The sequence below is a fragment of the Helianthus annuus genome, chromosome 10, assembly GCF_002127325.2.
Source record: "Helianthus annuus cultivar XRQ/B chromosome 10, HanXRQr2.0-SUNRISE, whole genome shotgun sequence".
NCBI lineage: Eukaryota > Viridiplantae > Streptophyta > Magnoliopsida > Asterales > Asteraceae > Helianthus > Helianthus annuus.
This window is the reverse complement of record NC_035442.2, coordinates 163,632,780-163,644,783: the sequence shown is the minus strand read 5'-3', so window position 1 is coordinate 163,644,783 and position 12,004 is coordinate 163,632,780. Positions and strand designations below refer to the sequence as shown.

Here is a 12,004-nt window from a genome sequence, read left to right as displayed (position 1 = left end):
CAGTATGTTGTATCCGTAAGGTTAAAAGATGACAAATTGAATCATTGAAAGGAGACACTTAATTTAGAGACCATACAAACAAAGAAACTTAAGGTACAAAATGCATGAAACATGAACCAAGAAAAAGTTACAACTCACTATTGCATAAAGTTGTTACTAATTCATAGTTATATAATAATTATGGTTATTAAAATCAGAGTTTTCACATAATACTATAATAAAATCACATAATCATGTAATGAGTATCCAAAATCACGTAATCACGTAATAATACATAGTTAACTATTGTTACGTAATTACGTACCGATACATAATCACATAATATTACACTTGTTTCAAGAATAAAATGCATATTACGTATTGTTATATAATCATGTAACGTCATAGCTTGTAAAACATTTTTTACTTAAGAAAACTATAACAATAGCCTACTCAAATTGAAAAGAATGAAATGTCCGTTAATACAGTGTAATTTTTTTTTTTCAAATAAAATATTATCGTATGAAAAGGTTATAGTCGTTTGAAAATCATGGGGGAAGTGAGTTTATGAGTCAACAATATTGAGTCGTTCTTATTTTGCCATTTCCATACTTGTTACCCTTGTTTTGTGTCACGTGAATTCTACATGTGGGGACCACCTAATCTCAACCAATGAATTGCTTGATCAAAGGCTCAAAACTTCTCCCCCATTTCCTACGAATTGACTCTCTTGTATATGATCATTCCCTGGATTTATTATAAGATTTCTAATAATAAAATCAAGAGTAAATTATATAAATAGTCTTGTATCTATAAATAATACTGCACTAGTTTTTCTTTGTCTTCAAAAAGCTCAAAGACTGTCCTTTATTACAAAATTCTACACACTCAAAATCCTTTACACTAACCACCATCCATCACCTCCATTTAATAAGATCATGTGCCCCTCGTGTGAAGGGGAAAAGTGTCATTTTACCATGTCTTTCTTCCTCATACTTCATATTAAAAACCCCACAATCATACCTCGTTCAACTCAACAAATTGGGGTTTCACACTTGCTCCAAAACCTTCAATTTAGGGTTCATTCGATGTTGATAATTATGGTATACTGTAGATGTAGAAAGGCGATAATCATTTGAACCTCTTAGACTTCAAGGAACCCAGGGAGAAGGTTTTATGGCTGCCCAGACATGTGTGGATTTATTGGTTGGTGGCTTGGTGTGATACTGAGGTTTGTCAAAAATCAAGGAAGATTATCCACGAATTGTTGAGGTAAATGAACGATCTTGATTTTCAGAACCAACAATTAGCTTTGCAACTCGAAATCAACAAATGCAAACATGAAACTGAAAAGGATGTTGATCGTCAATTTGTTTTTTTTTTCTTTGTAATTGTTCTTTTGATACTCTAATGTGATGTTTAGTCTGAGAGCTTTTGCAATGAATTTGCAAGTCATTTAATGAACTTGTGTAAGAAATGCGAGATCGTTAATGAAATTGGGTTTTTTTCCTAGTATATCTTGTAATGCAATTATGTATGTAACACAACTGTATAACTGCAAGTGTTTTAATAGCCACATGATTTCAAACAACCAAACAAAGTTTAAAATCTATGATATATGCAAAATGTATCATATAAATTACATCAAATGAGGCATAAAACTAACCCTTTTTAGTACTAATGTTGGAAAAAGCATGTTTTTGTCTTCCTTTTGAATTTACAGGACCAAATGAGCTTAAACGTACAAAAGGAGCAAATAGGCAGCCAAAACCAACATAAATACAAAGAAAAGTAATAAACGTGACATGCCTAACCCCTTGGCAGCATCCCCAAAGTAAAAACAAGGCAACAGAAGACTGACCACGGGGTCGTGCCCAGCCGAACACGGGGCATGGTCAGGTCCTGCACAAAAGACAAACATGTAGAAGCTTCCACGCCCACCACGGGGGCGTGCCCAGCTTAGCACGGGGCGTGGTCAACGCAAAGATACGCAGAATCTTGCCAAATCTTGATAGTACAGATACGATGATGACTAGGGGTCGTGCCCGCTGGACACGGGGCCGTGTGGGGCCCTCTGCTGACACTTGCAATTAATGAAGGAAGAGAAAAGGCTGGCCACGGGGGCGTGTCCGCTGGACACGGGGCCGTGGCCAGAGCTCTGTGCAGGCTATAAATAGGGGTGCTTGGTTCACTTCAAAGGCATCCCTTGGCAAACCACTACTCTCCCACTTTGCCACCACTCCACCACCACTACAACACCAACACCCACCACCATAATCCATCATCCATCTTTAGAGTGTGTAGTAGTCTCGGGATCCAAGATTGATTGTAAGGGTTCTTGCCAATCAAAGGCCATGTTTGGTTAAGCCTCTTACATCACTTGGTGAAGACAAGTCTTTATTGTATTACTTTTGATTTTTAATCTTTCGGCACTTTTTATTTGGTTTTGTATTAATGACTTTAATAACTAGTTTCTTATGTTGAAGGTGAATTCATCCTATCATTTTTCCGTGGTGTCTTGACGTTACTTTACTGTCTATATAAAGTAAAAGATTGCATCATTCATGTTTTTACGGTCTATATAAAAGCATGTTGATTACCTGGTCGGGGGTTAGGGAATGGTTTGGTAAGGTTCTTGCCTTGTTCAGTGTATAGATCCTGCAAGAACCTGGTTCAAGCTTACGAGGACCTCCTTCAATACCCACTGGTATTGGATGGCGAGGGTGCGAATAGCTTAAACCCCTCATATGTACACTACTATTAATACATTAAACCGGCTTCTTGGGATTGTATCCTTGCTGACTCAAACCACTTAGCCGAGGGTAACGTCACCTTCAAAAGAGGGGCCTACCACTTTTCGCATTAATAACTAACTTAATTATCTTTCAATATTCCGACCCTTTGGGATTGTATCCCTGCTGACTCAAACCAATGGGTTGAGGGTAACATCACCTTCAAAAGAGAGGCCTACTACTATAACTAAGATAACCTCTTAAAAAGTATGAAAGTGCGAAAATCATCAAAGGATACATTAAAGACGAGTTGGATCCAAGTGATTCATCTTGTCTAACTGTTTTTATTTTATTTATCTTTGCATTTTTAGTTTTTATTTTCATGTTTCAAAACTTTTCTAAAAAAATTAGATTGATTAGACGTTGAGGATAAACCGGTACTAAAAACTCTTGTGTCCTTGGACGACCTCGGTATCTTACCAACGCTATACTACGCTCACGATGGGTGCATTTGCCCAAGTGTGTGTTTAGTGTTAGTAGAATATCGTGTTTTATAAATTTAAAACTTGATTAATGTGTAAAATGGGCTTAAAATATCAATAAAAACATATCACGCTTTGCATACACCAATCTACCTAACAAACTTAAAATTTTAAGCGTGGATGCAATTGCCAATCTATGTATATGGTTGCAACTGCGGCTGCAAACCAAAACAAACAAGCATACATAACTTGTGGCTACAAACTATCAAAATGCAAGTGCGGGTGCAATGGTGAAAACTGCAAACGTAGATGCAAACCAAATTAAACTTCCATACATAACTTGTGGTTGCAATTGTCAAAACTATATAAGTTGTAATTGCCATCAAATTACATATCCATACATAACATGTGGATACCTAAAAATTAGACATCCATACATACCTGCAATTGTCAAAAATCCATACATAACTTGTGGCTGCAATTGTCAAAATTGTATAGGATGTGGCTGCAAACATCCAAATATATAAACAAAGCTGTATAGCATATTGAACATCTAAACAAAGGATCCAAACATCAAACTGAATAATAATATAACATCCTTACAAAAGATCCAAACATTCTAAAATATCTAAGAAAATGATTTAAACATTCAAACATCTAAACAAAGAAGACATAGTTTAAAGTTTTAACCAACTAAAAGACATAGTTTTAAAAGCCCAAAAGACATAGTCTAAGACCAACAAACTATCAAATATCTTAAGATTGTTCTTGTCGCTTGCAAGTCCTGCGATTGTGCCCTACTTTGTCACACTTCAAACAGTTCTTTACGGTCCCCTTTTTTTATAGTCTTCCACCTTTTATTACCTCTTCCAATTCCACTGTTGACTTATTTCTAGCCTTTTTGGGCCTACCAATAGACTTATGATGGTTGGGTAGTATTAAAATGGTTGGGATATTAGAATAACGCCACAATGTCCTGCAATTGATTAGGTAAACCTTGAACTTGTACACTTGCTTCCACCTTTCCTTTGTGTAAATTAGATGCACATATGTCTTTGGCATTTCGATTCCTTTACCACCAAACATATTCATGTTCTATATTGCAGTTGCTACATATTTGCATGGCATCCTTATGATCTCCCGTTTCCTACATTTACATGATCTCGTTCTCAAATCCACCACAACACCAAAGATCAGAGATCAGAGCCGTTCATTTTTAGTGCTATAATGATTAAGGGTACACACCAAAGTTGAAAAAAACATGTCTTACAGTCGGTATGCCTACCCCCGCACGCTATTTCATATGAGCATAATAGTTCATGAGTGGGGATGTTCGGACACGGTACCAATAACCCTTAGTTGTTTCAGTTATCAAGTAAAACAGATTATACCGAGTTCATACATTTATGAGCAACATAGACGGCTCATTTATGTAATACCCGCTCCAAGTGGGGTATTCGCCATACCCCAAGTTTAAAAACTAAAATAAGTTAAGAGTATTTACCTTTTGCTAGCTTCCGATCAATATGATTATAATTTAGCAAAAGCCGCAAGTAAAAGTATTATTGACCCAAGTCTGATTATCTGGGGGGTTCTATAGTCTAGAATGAACATAATTATTATCTGTTAGAATGTATATGGGTCAAAGGTTAGCCCCTTTAGATATGACCCGTTACTTAAGAATAGGTTCGCTAGATTAAGCGTAGATCGAATAGAATGTGGTTTATACCTATATGAGTATAATGACTCATTGGATAAAGGTTATTTAACCAAGAATTCTGATTTGGAGAGCTTTTGAAGCAGCTAGACCCGTTACGCCTAAATTATACGAACTAGGTTCGTATAACTAGTTATGCGCATATAAACGGTTCGAAAGGTTAGATAGACCTTATGACAAGTCTAAGGTGTCAAAACATATTTTATATCATTTATACATTCTGTTTTAAAGTCAGAATGTTAACCATTTTGGTTTGAAAACCATTTATTTAGTTTTTAGGATGAAAAGGGCATAGTTGTCCTTTTTAAAATATAAAATCTAGACTTGTCATATAATCTATCAAACGACATGACCAAGAGGTATAACTTCTAAGGGTTATACCTTATACTAACATGGTCATAATATCAGTTCTAAACAAGTCCTAACATTGACCAAACGGGTCAGAATCGAAAGTCAAAGCAAAAGTTAAACTGCTTGACTTTCGATATAGAATTAACTCTAAATGAGAAATGACGAGTTGGACATATTTAGACAGGTCCTAATATGTTTTATAAACTGTTATGGTGTCAAAACTTAAAGTTTTGATAGTTAAAAACTTAATTAGCGCAAATCGAAAAGTTTACGTTTTTGACCATTTATTTAATATAAATGCGATTCGTCATTTCGCCTATTTAACGAGATCCTTAGAAGGTATGATCCCAGGGGATTATACCCTTCATTATTACGATCACGTAGCCATGTTCGAATCGAACATTGGCTTGACCATAATGGTCATAACCGAAAGTCAAACAGAAAGTCAAACTGCTTGACTTTTGGCTAATAACTAGCCTATAAAATGAAATAGACTATGAAAGAACACTTACTTGTGTTCTAGGAGAAGCTTGAACACAGTAGGAGGACTCCACAAGGAAGCAAACTCCAGAAATGAGTGTAAAGAGAGAAAGAAGTGAAATGAGCAAAGAAAAAAGTTGAATCTGATTGTTATTTATACTTGAACAAGATGATCTAGATCATGCTAAGTGTTAGCTAGCTTCTCCTGATGTTAACAAGTGTTTAGTGAGGTGTAAGAACCAGGAAGAAAGTGGCACAATCGAGCTAGCTGTCAAGTTGTGAAGTTATGCTTGGAGACCAAGCATAAAACTGCTAGTGAGATCCCTTACGGACCGTAAGGACCTTAACGCACCAAATTCTCAAAAAGCTTACGGTTCGTAAGCACCGAAGACTTACGGTCCGTATGAGGTTGCCAGGAAAGTTATTTTGAGATTCTACATCTTTAAACCTTGGACTTTGATTCTTTTTGCCATTTGGCACTTTTAGTCCCTCTTCTTCCTCATAGTTGAGATTAGTCGGAGATCCGGGACGCGTTTTTGTTAACGCATAATAATAGTTTATCTCCTTCCCAGAACCGGGATCAGTCAAAGATACGAAACACGTTTTAAAGAACGTAGAATATAAGTCCTTCCTCCTACCACATAGTCAGGATTAATTGGAGGTTCCTCCCTCGACATAGCCAGGATTAATTGGAAGATTGGACATGTATCGTTACATAGTCGAACAAAAAATTCCCTCTGCTTAGTTGGATATTCGGAACACGTGTCGTCTTATAGTTGGACGGAAATTTACGGGTGTTACAATTCTCATGAGATATTCCTTGATGAACTCCAAGAGTGTGGTAACAGGCTTATCTCTTGCATCAAGTATCCTTGAGTTAAAAACTTTAGACACATGTTGTTTCACAATACATCTGTAAGTGCCCTACCTGTTAAATGATTAGTTCAAAGAATAATGAATCAACATTGCCAACATTAATGTTTTTAGTTTAGGTGAGATATTAGACAATGCTTACCCGAGAAATGTGATTTTAATCAATGTTTAGATGTATGTCAGACAACCACAACTAAATGCTTTTATCTTTTGCATGTTTTCTTCAAAGTACTCAATAATTGTTGATGTTTCCAAATTCGAAAGCTTGTATTTGTATGTTTTCCTTTGAAACGCAACTTCATATTCTCATGAAGATGTCTTAGGCGAAACATGTGTTCAACACATGGGAACACATCCAAATCAGACTCACTCCTACTATCTAATCTATCATTAGTCAAAACTTTTTCATCAATATTTTTAACAACTTCATTGCTACTGTCCTCAACCCCCTCATCAGTGTTGAGTCTGACATGTCTACTTCCACATCATCCTTGCATGTATCACCACTTTCAAAGTCACTATCATTTTCATCATCTTCATCTTAACTATGATTTTCCAACACAGTCAAATCCCATCTTTTGGACACCTTCCACCGTTACACTGTAAGCAATAAAAACACACAACGTAACCATGTTCAATGTGAAACAATAATCAAAATCATATGATTAACCATAATAAACACATTTAAATCACCAACCCATTAAATAACTCTTTACTCTTTTGTAAAAACTTATAAAATGTGACAAACTAAGGTTAATTATGTTCTACCATGTGATATATTATGTCATAAATAAAGTTTTGAATAAAAAACATTTGGGACCTATGTTTGCAACTTTGTTAAATAAATCTAAACTGGGTAATGAAAATCAAGGTGTAACAGTTTGGTATCCAAGTACCCATTACATGTCGAGTTTATTAGTTTGTCCATGTGTATCCATGATGGCCGTTTTATGAACTTATGGGGCTAAACGTTCCCTATTAGGATCCCCTTTACTTGAAACATGATCTTAAACTCATCGCAAACACCAAATTGAAATATCAAATCCTAAAGTATAATTACATAATTTCATATTTTTACAAAATCTAAGTTTCTAACATCTTCGAAGTTAAATTTATTATATTTTCTAACATTTTATACTGATGTATTTTGTTACAAGAAAGGTATTGTTTTAAATCAATCAGAGGTAATTGGACGACTAACACCTAACACCATGCACGTCTCAAACCGCAAATAAAAACATTTCATTTTTTTTGTACGAGTCCATAGAGTTCGATTTTTCCAACATAATTACGTAGTAGTTAATACATTAACTATGGTGGCAAAAATTATATTGTTACAAATCGTGGCAAAAGGAATATTAAATGATTTAAAGGATCTATATCGTTACAAACCGTGGCAAAAATAATATTAAATGATTTAAAGGATTACATCAGTGAATTACAACTCATCATAACCAGAGTTAACTCATTCATCTATACTATTATAAAAAGGAGAAGTGATGTACAAAAAGGTAATTTTGTTATAGGTACAAATTTTGAAGCAATGTATACAAAGAACCCAAAGCCTTTTGAGAGGGACATTTTAAGACGCTGTGGAGGTAAATACGAGAATTCCTCCTAGAGAATCCCAACTGGAGCAGAACTGATCGGCCGTGAATGAATGTTTTAAAAGAGAGAGAGAGTGTGTTTATGGCAGAGCGTTAGAGAGAGAGAGAGGGAGAACGCAGGAGAAAAGGCCGACCCGGTCAATCAACTGCGATCTCCCACGCTTCACTTCACTTGGTCGGAGAACGAACACGCCTACACCCCGCTCCGCTAATCATCCCCCTTCTGATCTTCTCTTTTCTCGTGATATTATTGTTTCTATATACTTTCAGATTCATAATTAGGGTTTTTTACTTTTGTAAACTATAGGAATTCCTGATGGCTTCGAAACGGATCTTGAAAGAACTCAAGGATATCCAGAAGGATCCTCCTACCTCTTGCAGTGCAGGTATTGTTTTGATTTTCATCTGTTAGATCCTGATTTTATTTTTTTTTAAATTTTAGGGGTTTGTTTTTGATCTGTTATTTTCTAGGGTTATAAGTTGTTTTGTTTGTGAGTTTATGTTTTGTGGTTGAAAAGTTAGGATTGGTGGCTTGATGTTTAGGTAAATAAGTTTGTTAATCATAATTGAGAATTATCAAAGGTTTTGGTTCAAATATGAGGTTTTTGGTGGACTATTATTAGTTTGTAGATGAGATCTTGTTATTGATTATTATGGTTAGGGTTTATAGCTATGAGAATTGTGTATATATTGGTATATCTGAGCACCGCTGCACCGACAACGATGTAGAAATAACTTTCGAGGTAATAGTTTTCATCACCCAACTAAAACTTGGGGACTTTCTTGATGACAACTAAAATTTGGTGACTTGATCTCAACGTTGCTTTGTTGCATGAAACATTTATCTAACAATTAAAAATATTCAGATTTGAGTAGTTTATGATTCATAAAGTTAAAAACATTTACCCAGGTTTCTTTCTATCGGGCTGAAGGCCTGCTTGGTTCATAAAGTTCAGAGAATGTATTCGAATTCATCCACAGGTTAGGTTACTTTCTCTGTAGGTCAAAATCGCTTCTATATGTTATGTGTATCCTCACTCACTGTGTTTCACGTTTGATTTGCAGCTTTGTGATGGACCAATTAACGCCTTTACAGTAACGTGTACTGTAACCATGGGTTCATTTATGTAACCTCACAGGTCGGTTAGTTTAGTACTTTTTCTTATTTCATTTCATCTTCTGACATGTTGAATGCGTGAATAGGGTACGTTGGAGATCTGTCTACTTCTATCTTTGTTAGCATATGACAATTATTGGCCAGTACAAAAGGTCATTTGTTTTGACGTATAGTTTTGTTGTATTGCTCTCAAGTCAAACGACTTGTTTGACCTTTGACGTACAAGCTGTTAAAATTCATTTGTGCTTGGACAGATCCCCTTGAAGGCCACTCGGCATCAAGTAACATACTTTGCTGAGAAGAACCTATACCCACTTATAGTTTCTGTTCCTGTGAGTAGATTCTTTGGTTGACCATTAATATAATGTGTTCTATTTCAAACATTCATAATTACATTATGACAAATATTAATAGTATAAAAGATGAACCAAATAATTCAAGTTTTCATATTGGCTCTTTGCAGGTCTCAAAGCCTATAAATCAAGTGCTATCAACTCTGGTTGATCAAGAATCTGGCCACCAAATTGAGCATGATAATTTAAATCTTGATGGTACTTAATATTGTTGAAGAATTCGAGGTTAGAATTTTGGAACCAGAGAGTTCTGGTGGGCCATGGCAAAAAAAGGAACTATTCACATACAAACTTCTGAGCCTGCGTTAACTGTCAGTGGTTACATTATCTGTAAGTTGCTTTCATTTCAGTCATTATTTATATGTATTTATTGTACTTATTATTGTTGTTTTTAATTGTTTTGGAATGAGGTAGAATACAACAACAAGAGAGAATGAAACTCTGTTGGCAATTGGGACTGCCTATGTGCAAGGGGAAGATGTAGCTGCAAGAGGACGTGTTCTTTTGTTCTCAGTTGAAAATAGCACTGAGAATTCACCGGCAAAGGTAACTTGATTATTGTTATCTTATTTTAGGATTTAATATTATTTTCAGTGGCCGAGTTTCATGTGGGGGCACATGTGACTAAATTTCTCCGGTTACAGATGCTTCCAGCTTCTTCTGCTGGTTCTGATAAAACAAACCATTTCGCCCTTGTATTTGGAACCCTAGATGGCAGCATTAGTCAATGGTTGATGTTGATTTTCAGGCAAAGTGCTCATTGTGGTGGCTCAATGGTGATTCCAACAAGGCCGTGGGCGGCTGGAGCTTTTTGTTGCTATTGTTGAAGCCTCCTTTAGTTCCTGGAATAGGGGTATGTTTTAGATGCTATTTTCAACAAAGATTGTTTAAGGTTTTCATATTGTTTGTATAAATTATATAATAAACATACTCCTTTTATATGACAAGAATGCACTATGTGAATGGTTATAGTCTTTGTTTCAATTTGTGTTGCAGGGGAAAAGTAAGGAGCTAGGATAATGATGTAAACTGTACTGTATATGGTGATAATTTGGTCAACTTTGTTTTCATATTTTGCACCTACACATATTTTTCTCATTGATGTTCTCATGTTTCCTAGGCTTACTTTCTTACGTCTGTGCAGTGCCCCGATTTGAGAGGAGATCGGGTTTCTACTCCCTTCACTGACCAGGTACACGCGTTTATAGTGCTCAATATTGGTGAGTTCTTTAACTTTTGCATTGGCTCATTTCAATATGCAGAGAATGTTACGACTTGTGTTTCTTGGGATGGTAATGGGCACGGTTTATGCGTAGTCAAGAAACTTAACGTATTGATACGTAGTTCTTTAACTTTTACACAGCCTTTGGAATGCCTTTGTGATCATAGATCTTATGACGTAGTTTTTTCCTTACGTCTCATTTTGCCAATTTATTTTTCTACTTTTGTACAAAAATAATGTTTGGGATTAATAATTGATACATTTTTTTTTATTTCAGTACAGAGGATAAGATCATCGTCTTGTAGCATTAGAACTAAACCAGATTGTCTCTAGGTTAGTTTGATATAAAAATATTGTCATTTGTTTATGGATCACAATGTAAATTTCCTGCACTATTTCTCACCTTAATGGTAAAACTATTTATTAATATTACTCAAAAGTTAATTAGTTTTACTGATTTGTTGCCTACACTAGAATCTTGAATTTGTCTTTTAGCAAGAGAGTGTTGTGAAGGCTAGCATAAACTTAGCACAATGGTTCAACAACCTTTGAAGTCAAACATTTTTACCTGTAAAGCCCCTTTTTTATTGATAAATTTAGCAATTGCAGTAGCAAAATGAGTTTTGGAGAAAAATGGTTCAAGTTCAACTTAAAGTGGACGAGTCTTTCATATCTACCCGTGAAACCGAACTTTGATTCAAGACATGACAATCCATGAAACGAATGAAGTTTGGTTTGTTTTTGTAACTTTTTTGTCCCACATTGCAGAACTGAAGGCTCATCTTCCCTTTCATGTGCCACTATCAATTCTTTGTCTATACTCAGTTGTTATATTAGTTGTGTTAACGAATTGGTTTAAAAAATAAACTGTATGAACTCGTTGGGCAACGTGCGGTAAATACCCGCGGCAACGCGCGGGCTTTCCCACTAGTATATTAAAAATATCAAAATTACCATTACCATCTATATTAATTAGGCTAAATTGCACTTTTCGTCCTTTATGTTTCAATGTTTCGACGGGCGCTGTCCTTTAACTTTAAAAATTATACTTTATGTCCTTTATGTTTGCAATCTTTAACGGGCGGTGTCCT

At 35.5% G+C, this 12,004-nt stretch overlaps 1 long non-coding RNA gene across 5 annotated transcripts; it reads left to right on the top strand.

Moving 5' to 3' along the window:
* The first annotated feature begins 8,197 nt into the window (after positions 1–8,197).
* LOC110886346 lies at positions 8,198–11,280 on the top strand. Of its 5 annotated transcripts, none has more exons than XR_002562764.2 (11): positions 8,198–8,607; positions 9,132–9,202; positions 9,287–9,360; positions 9,425–9,490; positions 9,593–9,670; positions 9,802–10,021; positions 10,106–10,237; positions 10,440–10,544; positions 10,688–10,734; positions 10,836–10,911; positions 11,191–11,280. It is a non-coding gene; the product is annotated as an uncharacterized LOC110886346 (long non-coding RNA). The 5 variants fall into 5 exon arrangements; XR_002562763.2 differs by lacking the exon at positions 11,191–11,280 and adding an exon at positions 10,954–11,189 and having other exon boundaries at positions 10,836–10,883; XR_002562767.2 differs by lacking the exon at positions 11,191–11,280 and adding an exon at positions 10,954–11,189 and having other exon boundaries at positions 10,812–10,883.
* Positions 11,281–12,004: the final 724 nt, after the last annotated feature.